We start from the raw sequence: 8,473 nt of genomic DNA on the forward strand, positions 1-8,473 counted from the left end.
TATGTAGCTGTCCAGTTTTCCCAGCACCACTTGTTGAAGAGATTGTCTTTTCTCCATTGTATATTCTTGCCTCCTTTGTCATAAATTAATTGACCATAGGTGTGTGGTTTTATTTCTGGGTGCTCTATTCTGTTCCATTGATCTATGTGTCTGTTTTTTTGCCAGTACCATGCTGTTTTGATTTCTATAGCTTTGTAGTATAGTCTGAAGTCAGGGAGCATGATACCTCCAGTTTTGTGTTTTTAAATCAAGACTGCTTTTGCAATTTGGAGTCAATAATCTCCCACAAATATTATCAACTGATTTTTGACAAAGGATTATAGGGAATGACATGGAGAGAGGATAATCTTTCCAACAAATGGTGCTGGAACAGTTGGATGTGCATATGCCAATAAAAGAACCTAGAGACATTCCTCACACTTTACACAAAAACTAACTAAAAATAGATCATAGACCTAAATGTAATACATAACATCACACTTTTAAAGTAAAATATAGGAGAAAATATGTATGGTTTGAGATTTGGCATACAGTTTTAGCTATAGTTTGAGATTTGGCACACAGTTTTAGCTATAATACCAAAAGCATGATCCATGGGGGAAAAAATTGATAAGCTGAGGCTGGGCTAGATTTAGTGACTCACTTTCAAAGAATAGAGTGAGGAAAAGGAAGATAATAACTTTACAGGGGAGAAACCTGGCAAATATCACCTCAACCAGGTGATGAAGGTTGACATCACAATGATGTCATGTGAATATTATCTACTCTCTGATATCATGAAATGAGAAGGGCACTTCACTTCCCCGGTATTATTTAAAAAAATCCATAACTTGTTTCCAATCATAAGAAAAACAAACAAACCCAGATTGGGGAACATTCTACAAGGTACCTAGCTAGGACTCTTCAGTACTGCTAAGGTTCTGAAAAACAAGAAAGGCTAAAGAAATATGAAAACTAAGTGCAATGTGGTACTCTGGATTGGACCCTGGGACAGAAAGAAAATATTGATGAAAAAGTGGTAAAATCTAAATAAACTCTGGAGTTTAGTGAATATTAATGTATTAGTGTTAGTTTCTTATTTTTGACAAATGTACCACAATAGTGTAAAATGCTAACGAGGGGGGAAACTGGGTGAGAAGTATATGGGAACTCTCTTTGCAACTTTTCTGAAAATTAAAATTACTCCAAAATAAAAAATTGTATGCTAATTTAAGTCAGGATAAGGGTCACCTTGAGAGGCCTAGGGACTAGGGAATGGAGTCTGAAGGGTCTTATTAGATGGTAGTAGTGGTTTTCTTCTTAATCTGGGAACTAATTATATGGGCCTGTCCTTTGTGAAAATTTAGCTTGTTGATATGTGTAACTTTCCTGTTATAAATGATCCTTCAGTAAAAATCATTTAAAATGAGATCATTGTTATTAACTGTCCCCTAAGTACTTTTAACTCTAAAATTCAGAATTATTTAGTACTAAATATTGCATATTTTGAAACAAAAGTGTTTTTTTTTTTTTTTGGCCGCACCATGTGCCTTCCAGGATCTTAGTTCCCTACCCAGGGATTGAACCTGGGCCTTGGCAGTGAAAGCTTTGAATCCCAACCACTAGGCCACCAGGGAACTCTCAAAGGTTCTATCTGAAACATAGCATTATTTTGAACATGTAACACATTCATGTGGTTTGAAATTCAAACCTATAAAATAAGATAATAAAAAGCAAGCAAACAAAATTAAAACAAATTAAAAAACTCTGCTTAGCGATGTTTTCCAATCCTTCATTTCCCTCTTGAAAAAAACCAGAGTAATGTTTCCTCGTATCCTTCCAGAGACAATTTTTTAACATATTTTTTTCTTGTTAACAGAAAGGATGACAGGTTACCTCTTTTAAAATAAATTAGTATACATTAAAAAAAACTTTAATACTATTTCAAATAAATTTGGGAAACAGGAAAATTGCCCAAGATTCATCATCCTCACCCCTACCCCTAAATTTCAGTTATATGTATTTTCCTTGTTTTTTTTTTACCTCTACTTATTTTTTCATTTGGTTGGAAATCACAGTGTAGATAAAATTTAAGACAAGTACTTCAAGATGTTTCTTTTTCTGTTGTATTACAAAACATTGAGAGCACCAGGGAATCTTGAAATATTCATTCAATTATGTACCTACCATTCAAAATGTTATTATCACACATCCATTTTGTATCAGGCTATTTGTTAAAAGCTGAAAAGAAAAAGATGATTACCACCCTCCAGGAGATTTCATTCAAATAGAACAAATAAAAGTGCAGAGCTTTAAAATGAGACATGAAGAGGACCAAATAGGGTGACTGACTGCTTGGGAATATTTTAAAAGACTTCCTAGGGGAAGGAGTGTTGGCATAAGAGTTTTCCAGGTGGGAAAGCATGTACAATGGAGAATATATATAAAAGACTGTGCTGGCTTGGGAATTGGGAAGTCTATATTATGACTAGTGGAGAGTCTTAGGGTTTGATGCCGCCAAAGAATTAAGGTTTGCAGGTGCTTCTGGATAGGTGAGATGATTACGAGCAAGGAAAACACAAATCTAGGGAAAGGAGGAGTTAGTGGAAAGCCAATAACACATGGGGAGGGGGAAAAGAGAGCTGTAACACCTGAGGGGAGAAATGGCAATGCTGAAATCTAAGTATAAAGAAGGAGGAGGCTGGCAGATGCTATGAAATCCTTTTATGGGGCAATGGGGCAATGACCCTGGAATTGCTGAGCTAGCAGCAGTGACATATCCAGTGCCAAATCATGTGCTGGAAAACAAATGAAATAGAAATGGACAAAAGCCCAGACCTAGAGAAGAGTTTTCAATAGTAAAGCAGACAGGAGAACCCACTCAGCTTATGAGGGTACCGGGGTCCCTTCCAGGCACCAGGAACACTGGAGAACCAGGAGACCTGGACATGATGGATCCAGGTAGAGCATGTTCACCACACAGCATAGTCAGGCAACCGCCTACCAAAAGCAACCCCTTCCCACTGTTGCTGCTGTGTTTAGTTAGGGCTCTTGATAAGCTGATCAGCTGGGAACATTGATTTTAGGAGAGAAATGGGCAACCTACAAGATAAGCAGGTGTTAACCTCAGGCTGCCTCTGTGCACACCACGCATGAACACGTGGAGTTCTGCACACTGTGGGGTGCAGAACTATTATGCACACCATAGAAGTTCTGGTTTCTTTGTGCTCTGTTGTGTTCTGAAAGCTTTTCGTTAATTAGTCTTATTAGCCTTCACTGGAAGTCAAATGCCAGATAATAACCTTCTGTCTTGTTAAGTGGAGCCATTTTAACTAAAGCAAGGCTTAAAGTTGGATTAAATTTTCTCCCAACTGTTTGCTATTTCTCTATAAGGTCTCTTAAGACACTGGTTACACACTAAGAAGGCTCTCAGCACCCTGCATAGTATCATAAACCAGTAACCTCCAGAAGGGTGTCAACTTATTCAAAATCATTGTTATCCTCAGTTTCTGAAACGAACCATTTCATATCTTCCAAATTTTCTTGATCATTAAGATCCAACCTGACTGCCAGGATTCTAAATCCCGTTATGTAATATCTTATTTGCCTCTGTTGCCTCATTAAAAAATGAGGGTAAAAATCCTACCTACCTGGGCTTCCCTGGTGGCGCAGTGGTTGAGAGTCCGCCTGCCGATGCAGGGGACATGGGTTTGTGCCCCGGTCCGGGAGGATCCCACGTGCCGCGGAGCGGCTGGGCCCGTGAGCCATGGCCGCTGAGCCTGCGCGTCCAGAGCCTGTGCTCCGCAATGGGAGAGGCCACAACAGTGAGAGGCCCGCATACCACAAAAAAAAAAAAAATCCTACCTACCTGTTGGATTGTTGTAAGAATTAACTGACACATAACAAGCACTCCAAAAATGCTGGCTATTGTACTATTATTTTTATCATTTTTCTTCTTATTCATGCTGGTTCTTTTACCTGGAACGTACTTACCGTTTTCCTTTATCTAGTAATACTCACTAACTTTCAGAGCTCAGCTCAACTCAACAATCACTTTCTCAGTGAGGTCTTCCTTGGCCACCCTCTTCTCCCTCCAATCTTTTTAATTCTTCTTCATCACATTCCCTTAGCTCTCCCCCTAACTGTAATATGTGATTGATTTAGAATCCACTGTTTAACCTTCTGCCTGGAGTGCTCTTCCCCCAAAGCCAATTCCCCTCCTTCCCTTCCCCTCTTTAGGACTTTACCCAAATGTCACCTTTTTAATGAGTCCTGCTTCCCTGTTTAAGTTTTCCTCCTTAGCATTTATCACTTGTATACAATATGCAGTTTATTTAATGTCTTCCTCCATTTCACATGGATAGGGACTGTGTGTCCCTGTCACTACTTTCGCCCAAGTAGGTTGCATGGCAGGCATGTGACGTGTATTTTTGGAACTGGGGTATAAGCCCTCATTTAGGATGTTGACTTCTGTGGTGAGAACAACGATGGCATCACTTATCACTGTACCTCCAGCACCTCACCTCCAGTCACCCAGAAGTGGCTCAAAGCATAGATAAATGAAAAACAAAACAGGAGAATCCCATCTGGAGGCCAGGATACATCATGAGCAACCAATCGTTTTATGAACTAACATGGAGAGGTTCAACCTTAAGACTAAAGACTAATCTTGAGAAGAAACTATTGAATTACTGGAAGAGTTAAAGAACTCATAAAGACTGATAAAAATTGACTTTGAAGAAATATATGAATAATGATGCTACCTGCATGAAAAGAAAGAGTTCCTCAATTTCATTGTACCTCACATGTAAATAATATTCTAGGCCACCAATCTGAACCTGTTTGACACATTTTGGTTCTTCCCTATACCTGTATGTGAGGCCAAAGACCCCTTTACATACAACTTCTGGATGGCAGCATCAACATACACCATACCCTGAAATGGCTAAACAGCTCATCCTCAGGATTGGTTCCAAGAACCTCAACAAAATTTATAGCTTCAGTTGCCAAAATGGCTGGAATTCTCAAGCTCCTGGGTGATAACAGAGTTGTAAGTATGGCTACTGTCCACTAATCTCAGTGATGTTCAGCCTCTCTGCTTTACTGAGACTATGTCTAGGGTACCCAATTTCTCTTCTGGTTCCCTAGGGGCCAGGATTAGAGGTGGAGATGGGTATGTAGGGCTGGACCATTGGGGATAATTCACCCTTAAAACTAGGGAGTGCTTTCTGGAACCAAAGAATTACATATAAACAGGGAGTGGGCACTCCCCTGGTTTAAGAAAAACAACAGGACATGACCACTCTGAAAGTGGTCTCAACACAAACTAAGGGAAGCCGTTACATTCACCTGCTGGGGATGTCCACGCCTCTGCTCCCTTGGCACAACTGAGTCATTTAAATGAATTATTCATCATATAAACTGATGTCACTTGGCAGAGAGCTCAGGTCTTAAGAATCGTAGTGGCGGTCAGAGCAGCAAGGGGGGTTCCCAAGGAGAAACCATCCCCACTTTAGCTGGGCAAACAGCTGGCTTAGGTAGAACTAGTTCTATTCCACAATAATAAAAAGGAAAAAAATTAGATTTTATATAAATCTATTTCCAATATTTCTTACTCCTTCTTACTTGCATCACAACTTTATTTGGGGGAACTATCTCTTGCCCGTTGTGTGTAACCATATTGTGATAGTGAATCATGGTGCTCTGATCTCCTTCTGGAAGCTGAAAGGGTCAGTTGAGACTCTGCTCATCAGCTTTCCAAGCTCTGTTAAAGCCAAGGAGTGAGCACTTTACCTAAATTCCACCCATTAAATTCTCTCCTGAGACCTTAACTGTTGAGGAGAGGGACAGGAGAATGGAGAACATAGGGTAAACCATATATTTTAGCAATGGAGTGAGCTGCTGTAGCTCAGACCTTTTGAGGCTGCCTGCTTCTTGAGATTTCGCTTCAGGTTTCTTGGAGCAGCCCCTCCTTCAATTTCTTTGAATAAATCCACTATGGCTTAAACAATCCAGCCTCATTGATGAAAACATTTCTTAAAAATTCTCAATATGAGAAAAAGGAAATCACCATCATGGGGTATAGAAGATGGGCACATTTTTCTTGAGATTTTCTCAAGGAAGTAAGAGTAAATTCCTAAAACTTTTTTAAAGAACTCAGAACAAATATGTACTGTCTGAGGCAAGTTATAAAAATTAAAATATGATACTCGCTGAGAGGAAAAAGAAACTGATAGTATTGAAGAAAGATTTTAATTAACAAATAATGCTATGGCAAATTTTTAAAGCAAACTGGAAATAGTAAATATCAGAATGGTTACTGCTTAAAAATAGACAATTTGTACAGAGAAGTGGTTTTCAAACTCTTTTGATTGTGTACCACATAAAAGAATTTTGAAAACTTCAGGTACTCCCTTGAATATTTTAAACTTGACATCTAAGACTTTTCATCAAAAATAGAAATGACTTGCTTTGTAAATAAAAGAAAATATGAAACATAAAATGAGGAATGACTACAATTAGAATAAATATTTCATGACATGATTTGGTTTTAATAAAAAAGTTTTAACCATCTTATTGTATAATTTATAGCAAATCTAGAAGAAATCACATAACTTTTTTGTCTGAAGATTTTATCAAATATATCTTGAAACTTTGTACTTTAGGAAAAGATTCCAACTTCATTTGAAAGAACCAGTTCCCTAACCTGCCTTGTTTCAGTTGTTCTGAACTCAGAACATTCCGACTCTGGCCAATCTAATAAGAGCACACACAGCAGACAAGGAAAGGCAGGAAAACCAAAAGCCAGATGAATATTAATCATTAATAGGTAATCCCCAAACCAATATTTGGAAACCATTTGTTTACATTCTAGGTACTGTTCCACAATAAAGTGTGGATGCCTTTTTCTTTTTCAATGGAAAGAGGGATAGTGCGAACATAGGCATATTTTCAGGCAATTTTAGGAAATAAGTTGGAACTTACGGAAGTCGGGGAAGACCTTGGGAAATGTGTTCATGTGCTTTCAGCACTGAGAAGTCCATGAAGAAAGCAAAGTAAAAGAAAAGAAAAGAAAAAAAGATACAAGGAAAGAAACTCTTAAGACCACTAGCTGAAAAGCAAATTATTCATAATGTTCAAGGCAACATTGGTTGAAAGTAATTTACACTTTACAACATTTTGGGCAAAGTATGGAATTCCAGGTTAAAGAGCGAATCCTGCACCACTGAGCCTAAATATATCTCTCCTACAAAAGTTAGCTGGCTAACCAGACTTCCTGATTATGCTAGACACCAGAAAAGACTTGCAGGAAGTCAATACTGGCTAAGTTAATACTTTAATGTATTAAGGCCCCATAATGATAATAATGGCATATGAAAAAAGAAATTCTCCACTATTATGGGATTCATCCAAGTACCAAGTTCCAAAATAATCTCCACTGAAATATTTTGAGAAGTGGGAGGGGGGGTTCATGAAAAGAAGTGTCAGTGGCTAGGGCTAGGCTAAGGTAAGCGAGAGGTGTCCATGGTGCAAAATTAAGGAGATACTCACTCTCATGTGCCAATCTTGTGCTTGCACGAAATGAGCCTGAGGAAGAGTGCCTCCCTGGGCACCTGGCTTGCCTCACCCTACTGACCCTTGAATTATATCCAAGTAACAGTGACAATTACGATGCTCGATAGAATGCAGTTCTTGTATGCAAAGTACTTAATGCAACACTAATACATTAACTGCAACAAGTTAGAGCAAAATTTCAGAGAACAGCAATGAAAACAAGGGACTGTACTTAGGTGAGATATTCGGATGTCTCAGTGAACCAGCTTCCTCATTGTATGTAAGGTAGGAGTCAACAATTGCTCTTTTACTCCACAGGTTATTAACTTAAGAAATAACGTGTTTAGAAAACAATAAATTTGGGGTCACAAAACAGTAAAATGTAATCTTCCCACACAAGAGGACTTGGAGCAGAATTCTTCCTCTACGCTTTAAATTCTTTCATAATTAAATAAAAATAAATGAATTCAATATTCAAAACAAAATTTACAGGAAGTAAAACAAAGGGAAATAGGAAGTAAGAATGACAAAAGATAAAGCTAATATATTAGAAAATAAAAGACAAGATCTCTTAGAAATAAATAAATCATAAGTGGTCTAATGAAGAAGCAGAAAAAAAGCACACATGAATCATGTTAGAGGTACAAAAGAAGCTCAAACCTCAGCTACAGAAAAAATGAATATATCGTAAAAAGATAATTGATAAAACATAATTGATAATTATATTTTGCAAATATAATTTAAATTGTGTATAAAATGGATGGTCTTCCAAGATACCTTAAGTTGTCAAAACTGATGGAAGAAAATACAGAACCCCTTAACAGGCCCATACCAATGAGTAAATTAAGAACCTTATCAAAGAACTTTCCTCAAAGTAGCTTTAAGCCTGAATAAGTTTACAAACCAATGCTTTCAATCCCTCAGATAATAATAACAATGA

Source organism: Aethalodelphis obliquidens, unplaced genomic scaffold (assembly GCF_003676395.1).
Source record: "Aethalodelphis obliquidens isolate GAN/ISIS:26980383/991018 unplaced genomic scaffold, ASM367639v1 scaffold34, whole genome shotgun sequence".
Classification (NCBI taxonomy): domain Eukaryota; kingdom Metazoa; phylum Chordata; class Mammalia; order Artiodactyla; family Delphinidae; genus Aethalodelphis; species Aethalodelphis obliquidens.